General features: G+C 40.0%; 5 non-coding genes across 5 annotated transcripts; all 5 read right to left on the reverse strand.

The window, feature by feature from the left end:
• Positions 1 to 9,564: 9,564 nt before the first annotated feature.
• On the reverse strand, positions 9,565 to 9,637 carry trnav-uac (transfer RNA valine (anticodon UAC)). The gene has a single exon. It is a non-coding gene; the product is annotated as a tRNA-Val (tRNA).
• A 237-nt stretch (positions 9,638 to 9,874) lies between these two features.
• trnav-uac (transfer RNA valine (anticodon UAC)) lies at positions 9,875 to 9,947 on the reverse strand. The gene has a single exon. It is a non-coding gene; the product is annotated as a tRNA-Val (tRNA).
• Positions 9,948 to 10,228: 281 nt separating this feature from the next.
• trnav-uac (transfer RNA valine (anticodon UAC)) lies at positions 10,229 to 10,302 on the reverse strand. Its single transcript has one exon. It is a non-coding gene; the product is annotated as a tRNA-Val (tRNA).
• Positions 10,303 to 10,775: 473 nt separating this feature from the next.
• On the reverse strand, positions 10,776 to 10,848 carry trnav-uac (transfer RNA valine (anticodon UAC)). The gene has a single exon. It is a non-coding gene; the product is annotated as a tRNA-Val (tRNA).
• Positions 10,849 to 15,089: 4,241 nt separating this feature from the next.
• Positions 15,090 to 15,162, reverse strand: trnav-uac (transfer RNA valine (anticodon UAC)). The gene has a single exon. It is a non-coding gene; the product is annotated as a tRNA-Val (tRNA).
• Between the last annotated feature and the right edge of the window lie 1,224 nt (positions 15,163 to 16,386).

The raw sequence follows: 16,386 nt of genomic DNA on the forward strand, positions 1-16,386 counted from the left end.
GGGAGATCAGCCATCAATGAGCGCAAAACCGAAGCTGTTTGAATCACTCAACTAATCAGAGACGTTGGCAGTGATTCGGAGGTCTGGATCAAGCCGAGTCCTCTGCAGGGGCCCTCCTCCCTCCCTGCTGCCTCGGCTCTGATGAGGTCGTCTTTCTTTCCCTCTCTGGCTTGACATGGTGTGGTCGTTTAGTAGATATTGTGTAAAGGTTTTGTAAAGTCCTGTTAACGAGTCCCAGGCGGGATGAGCTCAGTGTGCAGGAAACACACCTCCGGCTGGATGCTGGAGATCAGGGTGTCGGTCAGAGCTGACCCAGTGACTGCAGCATCCTGAGTTCACACTCAGTCGTTGGAGTGCAGTGTTGTGGTGTATTATACGCCTCGTTACCACGACAACAGGAGCCCAGTTTACTCTCTGTAATAATTTCCACTGGCTTGCGTCTGCTTCTAGTTCTGAGTCTTGTTTAACTTTTACAGCTGTAGCTTCACTTCAACACAAAATGTGGAGTGATCTAATCTGACTGCACGAGATCAAACGCTCAGATCTCACCAGACATGATATATTTTACATGAACTTACCAGATATACAGCAAATATGCATTCCTGCCTCTCCTCTACAGAGTGCTGTTAGTGAGAGGAAAAAAAGATTAAACACAGATGGAGCAAAAAGGGGAGACTGTTAGCATTTGTACAAGAGAGGACCGAGATGATAAATAATGTAGAGATACAGTAGAGAGATAAATGTTTCAGTGACGGACTTTCAGCAGGGCTTTGATTATTGAACAAAAAGCATTGAGCATGTCAAGAAAGAAAATCAAAGGAGCTACAAACTCAAAAATGTTTTTAACACTGGAAATAATTTATGATTACATGATGCTTTTAACATAAGACTGAGTGGACTGAAGCCTTAGTTTGTTCTCCTTCCTATGAAGTCAGAAGATTGCAAAAGAAGAAAAAAGGGAATTTTAACATGGTTTGTTCTATGAGGATGTTTTCTCACATTTAAAAACCAAAAGCAGCTTTGTTTAAAGAAAATGAGTCACTGGGAGAGTCAAGTAGCGGTGAAATGAGCAGAGCTTGTAATGAGCTTACAAATGGTGACAGCGTCATGTTTAACAACTTACTGACACCTGCGAGTAGATTTATGAAACCTACAACACTCTCACATGCTCATGTATGAGTCACAGATGTGGCTGTTGTGTTTCTGAGGGTTAAAAACCAACTTATGTATCAACTTGTAGAACTGGTTGATTGCAAGGAACCCAAGAAATCTATCGCACATCTCATATTTATACACATATCAGACGTCATCAGCCAGAACTGAAACATTTCCTTCTTCTATGATGTTGTAAGGTCTTTGCATGCAATGATCAACCTGGTGGTGATAAGTGTGAAAATATGTGAGAGGAAATTATGTCATGCTGCTCATTTAGTAAAACAGGCTCCAGGAAAACCAGTTTGATTAACAGATGTGTGAGTTTAAAGGTTTATCAGACAGCAACACACTACACAGCTGTTTAAAATACAATGAGACAGGATTTAACAACTCCTTTACAACCTTATATTTATGTATTAATGTAATGTTTATTTCCTCTAGGGCAAATATATAGCCTGTACTAATGTAGTCTGAGTACAGTAGTAAACCTCAACAACTGCACAAAACAATACAAACACTTTCATAAAATGACGCGCAGCAGATCACTCATGACTAAAGACTGATCCCTCTTTTGATTGATCACAGTCATGGTCCAGTTTGATCCTAATGAATTGACCCTGTCCTTAAATGACTAACTGAGCGTGTTCTCACAGTTAACATGAAAACCTCTCAGTAGGACAAAAGAACAAGCTGTTTCAGGTCGTTAGTCAGGACAGAAAGATCACTGGAGTCAAACAACTGCAGCTCCACAACTTATTTTCTCAATCCACAACCGAAAAGGCAATCCAGATTTACAGCCACCCCACCCAACCCTCCTCCACCCATCCTGCATGCCATCAGGCCAACGGCCAAAAAGAACGAATACAAGAAATCATTTATTTCTTCAGCTGTGACCATCGTCAACAAGAGTACTGCTGTGATGGTGATGACAGACTTACTTACATGGAAGTGGAAAAACAGCCCACTCATCATTTTTATTACTTACCACTTAGTCCCTTAAAGATTTTATCCTACCTTTCATGTATGATTATTATGCATTGCTGTGTATGATGTGTATTGTCTTATATGCCAGTGCCAAAGACAAATTCCCATTTTTTTTGCAAATTTAATGAACAATAAAGTAATCTGAGTCTGAATGAGAATTAATTATAATAAAGGTTCCTTGCAGTTCCCAGCAGACTCACCTCATGTTTCTGAACCACAAACCCTGAGAGATCCCTGCAGCTCACTGAGCACCTGAAGAGCTGCTTATTGAGGCATTCATCAGTGAGTTTATTTCACTGCTGTTGATAATTTTCATTCTCTGCAATCAGCTGGCAAACGAAATTACGCTGTTTGATGGACTAATGCTAAAAAATGTAATGGATTTAAGATTTTGTTGGTGACTATCATCATGGGATTGGTGAGATGTCAGTTAAATGCGCGTTCAAAGTTCAGTGAATAATATTTACCCTTAGTAATAAAACACACACATACACATGGGCTGGGCTCTTTTAGCTTCAACTGTTTGCACCTTTCAGAGTGAACAGGTGCAAACGATCAGGTAAAGCAGTGGGGGCAGGGACCAATGAGGAACTGTGAAGGGCTCTATGGTGGCTGGGATGGAAAGAACAGAGAGTGAAGGAATTAAACAAATAGGAAATGGTGATATCTTCTGTTCAAATGCTTAATCTGGTTTAACCAGAGGCCTGTACTACGAAGCTGGATTAACCTATCCAGGATCTCTCTCCGTTACCTGGATTGATTTATCCAGATATTCGCAGTCTAGGATAAGCGGTACTACGAAGCTGGATATCAACTCGGTAAATCAACCCAGGGTTTTCCAATCTGGATCACTGCTCACATAAAGGGGAGGTGTCTGCAGCGTCTGACCAATCACAAACATGGAGAAACCCTGCAGAGCTACTTTACCATGGAGGAGCAGACAATTATTATTCATAAATATGAAGAATTCAAACATCATCCAGGCCAAAAGCAACACTGTTGATGCAGCAGCAAAAGCCAGGAAGGAATGCTGGCAGAAAATTGCCGACTCTGTTAATGTGTAAATTCACGAGATCATACAATATTAATTTATCGGACAATATAAACGGACAGCACTCTGATCACACAATGCCACTTTATTACGGCACAGACGTTTGGGGCAGATCGCTTCCTCAGTGCCCTTCCTTTCATAGAGACATTAAGTTAGTTTAATATTCAACATTCAAAATACAAACCTATTATACTTCAACCATTTGAGTGAATGATTTCAAACCAACTGTATAACATACAGACTAATATCCCTCATGTGCCTCAAGGATTATTTTACAAATATATATTTTCGTCAATTTTTTACAGTTACAATAAATAAATACAGTTATTATGCTCCCTGACACTTTGATCTCAGGATGTCAAACCTACAGAATAATATCCCCCATGTGCCTCAATGATTATTTTTTAAATATATATTTTGGCCAATTAAAAAATTGCATCTATCCCTAAAAGCTCTTTCTCTCCTAAGCGCTCCTCTCACGATCCGCACCAATGTTGACAGCCAGGATCTTATAAGAATGGGCAGGTCATTTTCTAAGAGAACTGATTGGTCAGGAGGTGGTGCTTTTGTACTCATTGATCTCTTATCCAGAACATAACCTGCTCCGGAGCAGGTTAGCCGTTCAGCATAAGTTACCATGGTGATTTACCCCGGTAAGAAGTGAACCAGCTTCGTAGTACGGAAAACCCAGGGTTAACCCTGAAGTTACCTCGATAAGAGAAAATCCAGCTTCGTAGTACAGGCCTCTGGTGATATTGTACTGAATGAGAATCAGATTTATTAGCAAAGTATGTTTATGTGTAAGTAGTTTGATTCTGCTTTACTTTTTTGAATGTGCTCACACACAAGTTGAACAAAGATAATTAAACACAAATATATCACTTTATGAAGTCTTTATGAAGATGACGTTTTTTGGTAAACTATGAGCAGATTACAAATAGTGTAAAAGGTGTGAAGAGTGCTGAAATAAACACTATGATATAAAGGTAAGTTACTTTATATACTGTACATAATGTAGGTGGTTATGTACAGTGTCACGAGTGGAAAGCAGAGATAAATGAAGCTTAACTCTAACACATATGACAAGCTTTCCTGCCTTCTTTCTTTCACACACGCTCATCTATTTCCTAGTCCAATCTAGTACCTGTCCAAGGGATCGTGATCTTAACTGAGTTGTTGCCTGTCTTTCGGCAACTAATAGCAAAACACAACACTTCATCCTTAGCCTATCATCTTGTTGCGGTCTTTTTAAATATGCCTCTTTCCCTTCCCCTGCTTCAGACTGTCATACAGCTGTTTCGTGCCCCCGCCATATCCACATCTCCACAGGATCTGCAATCATCTACCATTCTGCCATTTCTCATCAGACTCATCAGCAATCACCACCACCAGTGTCTGGACTTCATGGGGGATCTATATATATTTTGCAGACGTTCCAGGATGACTCTTCATTGAGTTCAAGTGCCTTTGACTAGACTAGACTTTGTCTATTACTAAAGACTTTGTTCTCTCATATATTCACAATAAATATATTTCTTTATTCACTTATCTCTCCTGATTGAAATGTCTTTACTCCAATGGAACTAAACAAACCTGATGAGAATTGACAAAATCAGACCAGAACTGAAGAAGACTGACAAGGCGTGATAAGACTCAACAGAATAATAATGATCATGATAGTCATAATAATGCATTTTATTTAAAAGGTGCCTTTCAAAACACTCAAGGACACCTTGGCACATATAACACAACAACAGTACATCAAACAATATAAATCAGGTGACATTTAGTGCAAAGATAAATAAATAAATAAATATGAATGTGACTACAAAGTGCTTTAGTACAATAAATAAACAAGAATGAAGATTGCATAGTCAGTGTGAGACAGTATGCCACTCTGAATAGGTGCGTTGTCAGGCAGGATTTAAAGGTGAAGACAGAGTCAGAAGTGTGAATAGACTAAGGCAGGGGTGTCAAACTCATTTTCACCAAGGGCCACATGAGCATAATGGTTGCCCTCAAAGGGCCACATGTAGCGGTAAGACAGTATAAATGTGACTAAATGTAACCAAATGTAATGTAAAATAAATGTAACTACTCCTTAATGTTAAATAACTCTGAATTTATTAATTATTCAAATTACCAATATTACATATGTACATATGATGTAAAAACAATGTTTACTATGTTTCTTGCTGTGTTAAAACATAAATCCTTTTAAATTGTCAGGTTAAGAAACCCACATTACTCCATCAATCAATGATCAAACTATCCAAGTGAATAAAGAAAAATATCATCCAACTCTAGTTATGACATTAACTTTGTTCAAAACCTTTTTGTCACAGTTGAGAGGACAGAATAACAGAATAAGTACAACCAACAATTGTGAGTTGCTAAGAACATGTGTGACAGATGTAGCATTTTACAAAAACAAATGGCTGCACACAGCCTTGCAGATTTGTCTGCATAAACACATAAACCTTAAAACACTAAATACATTGCTACACATATAAAGTAGTATATGTAATAAACTCAAAATAACAAAATCAGGGTTGTCTCAATTCACAACTGTATTGGTCAAGTTTTTAGGTGAGATGAGAAGATGCTCCCTGTCATTGAACACACCAAGTCGATCCCCTCTCCACCATCCTCATCCACTGATCATGGTCTGAAAATAAACAAAACAAAATGCAAGCACAATCATTAAATTGCACTCAGTTTAACTATTCTTCATGGTTGAAATACATTTTATTAAATTTTAATTAGATTTTTAAAAATGCTTACCTATGCGTTTTCTGGCCGGATGTCTGACACCTTTTTTCAGTGACCAGTGTGTCTATGTCTGGTTTTAGGTCTTGTGCTGAGGCAATCCGTAGAACAGCGTGGAGGTTATCATCAGTGATGCGGGATCTGTGCTTGTTTTTGTTTAGACTCATTAAGGAAAACATCTGTTCGCACAGATAGGTGCTCCCAAACATAGACAGAACACGCGCAACATGAAGTCGAAGCTGTGGCATCAAATCAGGGGGCAGTAGACGGTAAAAGTCCTGGATTGCAACATCCTGGAACTTCGCTCTCAGGCCACTATCGCTTTGAAGCTCGATTAACTCCATCTGAAGGTGTTGGGGTGCTGTGCAGACATCGGTGGTGAAGGGATTGACAAAGATGGCAAAGCCCGAGTGCTGTGCTCTGAAGTCAGAGAAGCGCCGATCAAACTCATTCATTAACCGGCTCAGTTTGGTAGCTAACTGAGCACATGAAAAAGTACCGGGAAACGAGGCTGAGATGCTCTGACAAACAGGAAAGTGGGCAAGATTGTCCTGTTTCACTTGACACATCCATAGGTCAAGTTTACGCTGGAAAGCGGTGATCATGTCGGACATCTGCGTGATGACTTGTTTGCGTCCCTGCAGCTTCTGATTCAGCTGGGCGAGGTGCTCGGTTATGTCACACAACATAGCAAAGTCACACAGCCAGTTTGGATCTGACAATTCAGACAACGGCTTTCCTTTACCCTGCATGAAAAGAGCAATGTCTTCCCTTAGCTCAAAAAATCGTTTGAGGACTTTGCTCCTACTCAGCCACCGCACTTCTGTGTGATAGGGCACGTCTCCATGCTCCGAGCCCATCTCCTGCAAGAACAGCTGGAACTGACGGTGATTCAGGCCACGCGCCCGAATGAAGTTCACTGTTTTCATGACCGTGGTCACAATATTATCCATCCCCAGCACCTTCCCACACAAAGCTTCTTGATGGATAATGCAATGGTACGTTGTCAGAGGCGTGTGACAGTTACTTTTTTCCATTTTCTCCTTCATCAGTCCAACCAAGCCCGCTTTTCCTCCACACATTGCAGGTGCACCGTCTGTAGTTAGTCCCGCCAACTTTTCCCAGGGCAATGCATTTTTATTTATGGACTTCTCCACTACATTAAAAATGTCCCGTCCCGTTGTGGTCCCATGCATGGCAGCTACATCCAACAGCTCCTCAGTGACAGATAGGTCCGGCTTAACGCCTCTAATAAAAATTGATAGCTGCGCTGTATCCGTGTTGTCTGTGCTTTCATCCACAGCTAATGAAAAAGCTATGTAGCTGCGTGTCTCTTCTGCCAGCTGTGTTGCCAGGTTTCCTGCTAGTTCAGTAACTCGGTCCGCGATGGTGTTTCTTGATAAACTGACATTTTTAAAAGTCTGTATCTGGTCGGGACACACCTGCTCACACACCTTCAGCATACACTGCTTCAAAAAGGCACCGTCTGCAAAAGACTTTGAAGCTCGGGCGATTTCTTCAGCCACAATATAGCTAGCTTTCACTGCCGCAGTGTTTTTGGCTGTGCCTTTCATGAACACATTCTGCTGCAATTGTAATTTGCGTTTTAATTCTTGAACAGTTTGTTGTTTTTCTCCAAGGCTAACTTTGGCATACTTAGCTCCGTGTTTGGTGTCAAAATGCCGACGTAGATTGTACTCTTTGACAACTGACACTGCCTCATAACACAAAAGACATACCGGTTTTTCTCCTTGAAGCACAAACATGTATTCTCCTTCCCATCTTTCTTGAAACAGTCTTCCATCTGCATCAACTTTTCTCTTCTTGGACATTTTGATGATATTTGTATTTCTCGATTGAAAATTGCATTGATGTTGGTACACTGCGCTCTAGTGGCGGGATGCCGTCACTTCGCGGGTAACATGATCGGCATGAATTGTGGGTAATGTAGTTTATGGTCAATGCACGCTTTTGACTTATTTATTTTAAGACAATTAGACCTTTTAAGTTCTCGCGGGCCACATAAAATGACGTGGCGGGCCACATCTGGCCCGCGGGCCTTGAGTTTGACACCTATGGACTAAGGGCATATATACACGTAGCCAGTATCTGGAGAAAATGATGTATTTTGATACGTTTTTGCCTTTCACCCATGCGGTTCCTAGATGTCACAGACAGAAAATGCATCAATGTCAGGTGTGCAACCTTTGTTTAGGCTTTATGTGATGTATTTTTGCAAGTTTGTGGAGATGAAAACGATCTGGGGTGTGTACGACGTTATAATTGAAAAAAACAAATGGGGGTAAATATTAATTTTCATAAATACCCGGCTACATGTATACATGGCCTTAACCAAACAGAAAACCCAGACTTAAATACACAGGGGCAATGCAAACAGGACACAGGTGAGTAGAACGAGACACAGGTGAAACACATGAGGAAATCAAGTAAGGTGGGAAAACACAGGAAATAGTAGAAATAACAGAAACACAAGGAGAATTTTTCAAAATAAAACAGGAACCAGAAAGCTCAGGCAGGATGTGATCGTACACAGTATAAACAGCCTGCTCCGATATGTAATGAATGAAATGTACTGCACTTTTTTGTTTTACCTTTAAACTTAAATAAATATATATATATAATTTGTAGGTGGGTATTACAGTGTGCAGAGTCACAGTGAGTTAACTGATCATAAGAGTGACAGCAAGTGAAAGAACCTGTTCCTCTGTGTGTGGTGGCTTTGGTGCACTAGGCTCTGTAGCACCTCCCAGAGGGAAGAAGGTGACATTACATCCAGGGTGTAAAGGGCAGCTGTTTGAATCGGGAGAAAATGTTTTGTTGGTTGATCTTGTGGAGTTTGATTAATTTGCATGGACTAATTATATTTTGGACTGATTTGTAAATAAATTATAAATTGCTTTTCAGTTTTATTTTATTTTATTATCAATCAATTAAACTCTAATTGTAAAGCAGCTTTCAGGTTCAGGTTCAGCTTCATTCAAAGTGCTTTACAGAAAACATGAAGAAAGAACACATTTAAACAGTGAGGCCTCGTTTTTACCTGTCTCAGGTGATCCGAACACATTGGGACAGCAGAGACGCATCGCTGTTCACACCTGTCTCTATTATGCGTCTCCAGCTGATCCTGATTATGTTGCTGCTGACATCACTTATGCGAGAAGGTCAGACAGCTCCAGTCGCAGTTATTAAGTCAGTCAGACAAGCATCAGATTAATTTCTATTAATGCTAAGGAGCAAATAAAAATGTTTTAATATCCATGTACGAGCTATTCTAACTGTTCAGATTACTCCATCCACCTTCATCTGAGCTCATCTCCTTTCTTTCGTTTACAGAAATAAACACCACGTCCTGCATTGATGATGTATTTTCCTGTTAGATCCTGACCAGAGACGCATCAGGACATATTTATACTACAAGTGATATGTGGTCTGATGTTTCCCAGAATACAGGGTGTGAGTGCCTTAGAGGTTGTTTACACCCGTAATTATTGCAGCCACTTTTCGGAGCTTCAGCTGAGAGAGAACATGTTTCAGTCTAGGTCAGGTTTTGATAAGTGAATGGAAGTATTAGGAAATAAGAAGTCTGGTTCCACTGGGGATTGAACCCAGGACCTTCTGCGTGTAAAGCAGACGTGATGACCACTACACTATGGAACCTGTACTGAAACACTTATGGCTCTAATCTAGATATGATAGTGTTTCTGACCATGGTCCAGCAGTCAGAAGTGATTTAGGTCAATTTATTTTAGCTCATAGTAAAGAATTAGAAAACAAACATTAGTGGAGACTGACTTGGAGCATTTTTGCTACAACCAACTTTAGTTTCAGTCTGCGACCATAAAGCCATTAATCATGCAATGACAGGAGGAGAACCTGTCAACACTGGGCATATGATGATTCCACTGGGGATTGAACCCAGGATCTTCTGCGTGTAAAGCAGACGTGATGACCACTACACTATGGAATCTGTACTGGTGGATTTACTGCTCTTATCTCGATATGATAGTGTTTCTGACTAAAGTCCAGCAGTCAGAAGTGATTTAGGTCAATTTATTTTAGCTCACAGTAAAGAAATAGAAAATAAACATTAGTGAAGACTGTGACAAAGAAGGACTTGGAGTATTTTAGCTATAACCAACTTTAGCTTTCCTCTACAACCAAGCTGTCATGTATCAGGTACTGACAGGAGGACAGCCTGTCACCACAAGTCATATAGCATAACTCCAGTAAGATAGTATGACTGCTTACAAGTTCCACTGAGGCTTGAACCCAGGACTTTCTGCTTGTAAAGCAGATGTGATGACCACTACACTATGGAAACTGTACTGCAGTACTGTCCGCTCTAATCTGGATATTATAGTGTTTCTGACTAAAGTCCAACAGTCAGAAATGGTTTAGGTCAATTTATTTTAGCTCACAGTAAAAGAAATAGAAAAGAAATATAAGGACTGGGAGAAGTTTAGCTTCAAGCAATTTCATTTTTTGCCACTCAGTTTCAGGTATTGATAGGAGGAGAACCTGTCAACACCAGTCTTAGAGTATGATGGTTTACTGGTTCCACTGGGGATTGTGGTGTGTAAAGCAGATGTGATGACCACTACACTACAGCTCACAGTAAAGAAATAAAAAAGAAACATTAGTGAAGACTGTGACAAAAAAGCTTAGAGTATTTAAGCGACAACCAAATTTAGCTTTCCTCTACAACCAAGGTGTCATGTATCAGGTAGTGACAGGAGGGCAGCCTGTCACCACAAGTCATATAATATAACTCCAGAAAGATAATAAGACTGATTACTGGTTCCACTGGGGATTGAACCCAGGACCTTCTGCGTGTAAAGCAGACGTGATGACCACTACACTATGGAACCTGTAGTAAATTACTTACTGCTCTAATCTGGTTATCAATCAATCAATCAATCAATCAATCTTTATTTGTATAGCGCCAAATCACAACAAAGTTATCTCAAGGCACTTTACACATAGAGCAGGTTCTAAACCAAACTCTTCAGGTTTTAACTTTAAAGAGACCCAACATTCCCACATGAGCAACAGTGGCGAGAAAAAACTCCCTTTTAACAGGAAGAAACCTCAGGCAGAACCAGACTCAGAAGTGGGCGGACATCTGCCTCGACCGGTTGGGGTAGAGAGGAGAGAAAGGAAGGATAGAGGAGAGAGGCACAATGAAAATCAACAATGGAGCCAGATGGTCCGGGACTGGAATCCGTCATCCGGTCGTCTACAGGCCCAGATTACCTGTAGGACGAGAAAGCAGAGCCAGAAACCAGAAACCAGAAAGACAACTTCCGGGGAAGAAGTTTAGGTTATTGAATGCATTAATAGAACATGAGTGTTAATGGATATAGATAGGTAGAGAGAGAGAGAGGGAGGAGGAGGAGAGAGAGGCCCGGTGCATCATGGGGGTGGGGGTCCCCCGGCAATCTAAGCCTATGGCAGCATAAGTTAAGAGCTCAAAGAGCCCTAACTATAAGCTTTATCAAAAAGGAAAGTTTTTAGCCTACTCTTAAATGTAGGGAGGGTGTCTGCCCCCCGGACCAAATCTGGAAGATGGTTCCACAGGAGAGGAGCCTGATAGCTGAAGGCTCTACCTCCTGTTCTACTTTTAGAGATATTAGGAACCACAAGTAGACCTGCATGCTGGGAGCGCAGTCTTCTAGTAGGTACATAAGGTACTATCAGTTCTTTGAGATATGATGGGGCCTGACCATTAAGAGCTTTGAAGGTGAGGAGGAGGATTTTGAATTCTATTCTGAATTTTACGGGAAGCCAATGCAGTGAAGCCAAGATGGGAGTAATATGATCTCTCTTTCTAGTTTTTGTCAGAACACGGGCAGCTGCATTCTGGACCAGCTGGAGAGTCTTTAGAGACTTATTAGGACAGCCTGATAATAATGAATTGCAGTAGTCCAGCCTAGAAGTAACAAATGCATGGACTAGTTTTTCAGCATCATTTTGAGACAGGATATGTCTAATTTTTGCAATATTACGCAGATGAAAGAAGGCAGTCCTTGAAATTTGTTTTATGTGGGAATTAAAGGACAGATCCTGATCAAAGATAACTCCTAGGTTCCTTACAGTGGAGCTGGAGGCCAGAGTAATGCCATCCAGAGTAATTATGTCGTTTGATAGTGAATTTCTAAGGTGTTTAGGGCCAAGCACAATAACTTCAGTTTTTTCTGAGTTTAATAACAGGAAGTTGCAGGTCATCCAGGCTTTTATGTCCTTAATGCATTTTTGTAGTTTAGATAATTGGTTAGTTTCATTTGGCTTTATTGATAGGTATAATTGAGTATCATCTGCATAGCAATGAAAATTTATTGAGTGATTCCGGATAATGTTTCCTAAAGGAAGCATATATAAGGAGAATAGTATTGGTCCAAGCACTGAGCCTTGAGGAACACCATATCTAACTTTTGTTTGCATGGAGGATTTATCATGAACATTTACAAACTGAAATCTATCAGATAGATATGATTTAAACCATTTCAATGCGGTTTCTTTAATGCCAATTAAATGTTCAAGTCTCTGCAGCAGGATTTGATGGTCAATAGTATCAAAGGCAGCACTAAGGTCTAACAGGATGAGAACAGAGAGAAGTCCATTGTCTGATGAGGTTAAAAGGTCATTTGTAACTTTTACTAGTGCGGTCTCTGTGCTATGATGAGCTCTAAATCCAGACTGAAAATTCTCAAATAAACTGTTACTATGGAGAAAGTTACACAGCTGATTAGCAACTGCTTTCTCAAGGATCTTAGAGAGAAAGGGAAGGTTTGATATCGGCCTGTAGTTGGCTAGAACCTCTGAATCAAGAGTAGGCTTTTTAAGAAGTGGTTTAATTACAGCTACCTTAAAGGACTGTGGTACATAACCTGTCACCAAAGACAAATTAATCATATCTAACAAGGAAGTGCTAACTGAGGGGAATACTTCCTTGAGCAGCCTAGTTGGAATCGGGTCTAAGAGACAAGTTGATGGTTTGGATGAAGTAATCATTGAAGTTAATTCTGTAAGGTTGACTGGAGAGAAGCAGTCTAAGGTATCAGGTTTAACAGCGATGTCTAGGTATTCTGTGTTAGAAGATGAATCAGAGTTTATTGAGGGCAAGAGGTGATTGATTTTGTCCCTAATGGTTACAATTTTATCATTAAAGAAACTCATGAAGTCATCACTACTGAGAGTTAAAGGAATACATGGATCAGTAGTATTGTGGCTCTTTGTCAGTTTAGCCAAAGTACTGAAAAGAAACCTTGGACTGTTTTTATTCTCCTCTATCAGTGATGAGTAGTAGGCGACTCTGGCGTTACGGAGGGCCTTCTTATATGCTTTAAGACTGTTTTGCCAGGCTAAGTGAGATTCTTCTGATTTAGTAGAACGCCATAGTCTTTCTAATTTTCGTGAAGTTTGTTTTAATTGTCTGGTTTGGGAATTGTACCATGGAGCTGTTCTCTGTTGTTTAATTACCTTCTTTTTTAGAGGGGCGATGGAGTTCAGAGTTGTTCTCAGTGAGTCTGCAGCCCTATCCACAACACAGTCAATCTGGGGGGGACTAAAGTCAGAATAAGTCATCTCGGTTGTATTGAGACATGGTATTGAGTTCAGTACTGATGGAATTATTTCTTTAAATTTAGTGACAACACCATCAGACAGACATCTAGTAAGAACATGTTTGTCTAACGGCGTATAGTCCAGTAATAGGAATTCAAACGTTATTAAATAATGGTCAGATAAAGAAGGATTATGAGGGAAAACTATTAAATGTTCAACTTCAATACCATATGTCAAAACAAGGTCAAGGGTGTGGTTATAACAGTGAGTGGGTTCATTTACATTTTGAGAGAAGCCAATTGAATCCAATAAAGCAATAAATGCAGTGTTAAGGCTGTCATTATCAACATCCACATGAATGTTAAAGTCACCTACTATAAGTACTTTATCAGTACTCAGGACCAAATTTGATAAAAACTCTGAAAAGTCAGATAAAAATTGGGCATACGGGCCAGGAGGACGGTATATTACAACAAATGAAACTGGCTGCAGAGTTTTCCAGGCTGGATGAGAAAGACTGAGAACAAGACTTTCGAATGATTTGTAACTAAGTTTAGGTCTGGGGTTGATTATTAAGTCTGAGTTAAAAATGGCTGCAACTCCACCTCCTCGGCCGGTATCTCGAGGAATGTGAGTATTAATATGACTAGGGGGTGTGGATTCATTTAGGCTGGTGTATTCATCCTGGCGCAGCCAAGTTTCAGTGAGACAGAATAAGTCAATATGATGATCTGATATTATGTCATTGATTAATACACCTTTAGAGGAGAGGGATCTAGTGTTTAAGAGTCCACATTTAACTCTCTTATTTTGATCCATTACTGAAGTGGTATTAATTTTAATCAGATTTTTATGAATAGCTCCTCTATTTGAAGCTGAATTAACTGGTTTAGGTGGTCGGGGGACAGACACAGTTTCTATATGTAATTGGGTGGGTAACTGCTTTAATGGAAGCGCAGAGGAGCGTGTAAGACTGCAGCTCTGTCTCCTAGTCTGGACTCTGAGTTGTCATGGGTTTGGGTCAATAAATTCGGCCATGTTGCTAGATAAGAGAGCAGCTCCATCCAAAGTGGGATGTATGCCGTCTCTCCTAATCAGACCAGGTCTTCCCCAGAAAGTCTGCCAATTTTCAATGATAGTGTTATGATAGTGTTTCTGACTAAAGTCCAGCAGGCAGAAGTGATTTAGGTCAATTTATTTGAGCTCACAGTAAAGAAACATTAGTGGAGACTGACTTGGAGCATTTCCACTACAACCAGCTTTAGTTTTCGTCTACGACCAAGATGCCATGTATCAGGTACTGACAGGAGGAGAACCCGTCAACACCAGTCATATGATAGTATGACAGCTTAATGGGCAGAATTTTAGATTTTATTCTGAGCTGTTGCCTCAATTTATTCTGCTCATATTAATTTGGGACATGTATATCCAAAAAAATCTATCTTAATTGATGAGCAGAGTTTTTGAAGTCAGTTTACAGCTATGTTTAGATCAGGTTATTTCTAATGTTTCACCAAATCCAGCCATTCATAAAGAGAGCACCTTCTGGTTCCACTGGGGATTGAACCCAGGACCTTCTGCGTGTAAAGCAGACGTGATGACCACTACACTATGGAACCAGTGATACAAGTACTTTCTAATCCAAACTCAATTTTTAAAGCGGTTTTTGTGAAAAATAACAGGCCTATTCTTTAAAGTGAGACTATAAATGTATCACGCCTGGATTAATAAAATAGAGTTTAGGAGTTTAGGAGGATTATGTAACTTCAAGGTTTTCCTCAGATTTCTCTGCAGCTCCCTGAAGGAAACTGAGCTCTGAGCAGTTTGTCTGTATCATAATGATGTTTGAGCGCCATCTTGTGGCTCCTTCTTAACAGGGCTAATGAGTTTAATGCAACTTGTGTGTAGTTTCTGATGGCACCCAGTACACCTACACATCTCTGCTTGCTTTGTTTCTTAGCTGTACAAAACCTATGAACATTATTTCAACCAGCATCAGTAAACACTTAAACTCCTTCATGACTGCACTGATCCAAGTACTACTAAAAACCACAAAGACAACACTAGTTTAAAAACATGTAAACAGGTGTTAGTGGGAGCTGGTGGAGGGTTAGACATGAATCAAGAAAAGCTACCTTCCAGTATAAAGCTGACTATAGTAAATAAATGAGATGTAAGACTGATCTAAAATTAACTTTCTTTAGGTTGACAAAAACACAGCAGGGGATTGAACAGAGATGACATGTATAACATTAAAAACAGCAGTGATTGAGAAGAGATGAGATTTTGTAGTTATCAATCATGTAAAAGAAAAATACTGGTGGTTCTGTGATGTTGGCATTTCATATAATATATTTAAAAAATGAATGATTGGCATCATTGGCAGGAGGTCAAAAGTTGAATACAGGGTTACTGAAAGTGCAAAAGGGCAGATCACCGTCTTAAGTGGAAGTAGTACGGAGCTGCAAGTGCACAGAAACCGTTTAACAGGAATCTCAAGCGTAGCAGCAAGCGCAGCAGCAAGCTCTTTTATTGGAAGCAACTCCAGACACAAAGCTATTTTAAAAGGCGTTAGAAAAAAGATGGTATGGGTGGTATGATGGTATAAGCGGAAGTTCATACAGAAGTCAAAGACTGAGTTCATATGGAGGTCATATACAGCACTGCAATATTTTTCGAACAGGCACACACATTGAAACAAAACATTCTCACAGTCTCTTTCTTCCCTTCATGGCATCCCAAGCCATTATTTGCAGCCTTGCAAGTTTTAGAGTTTGTCTAAATGTTGGATTTTATTTTATTGCTCAGTGTATGTAGGCTGGAAATGCTATATGTTTATTTTT

Source organism: Scomber japonicus, chromosome 1 (genome assembly GCF_027409825.1).
Source record: "Scomber japonicus isolate fScoJap1 chromosome 1, fScoJap1.pri, whole genome shotgun sequence".
In the NCBI taxonomy this organism is placed as follows: domain Eukaryota; kingdom Metazoa; phylum Chordata; class Actinopteri; order Scombriformes; family Scombridae; genus Scomber; species Scomber japonicus.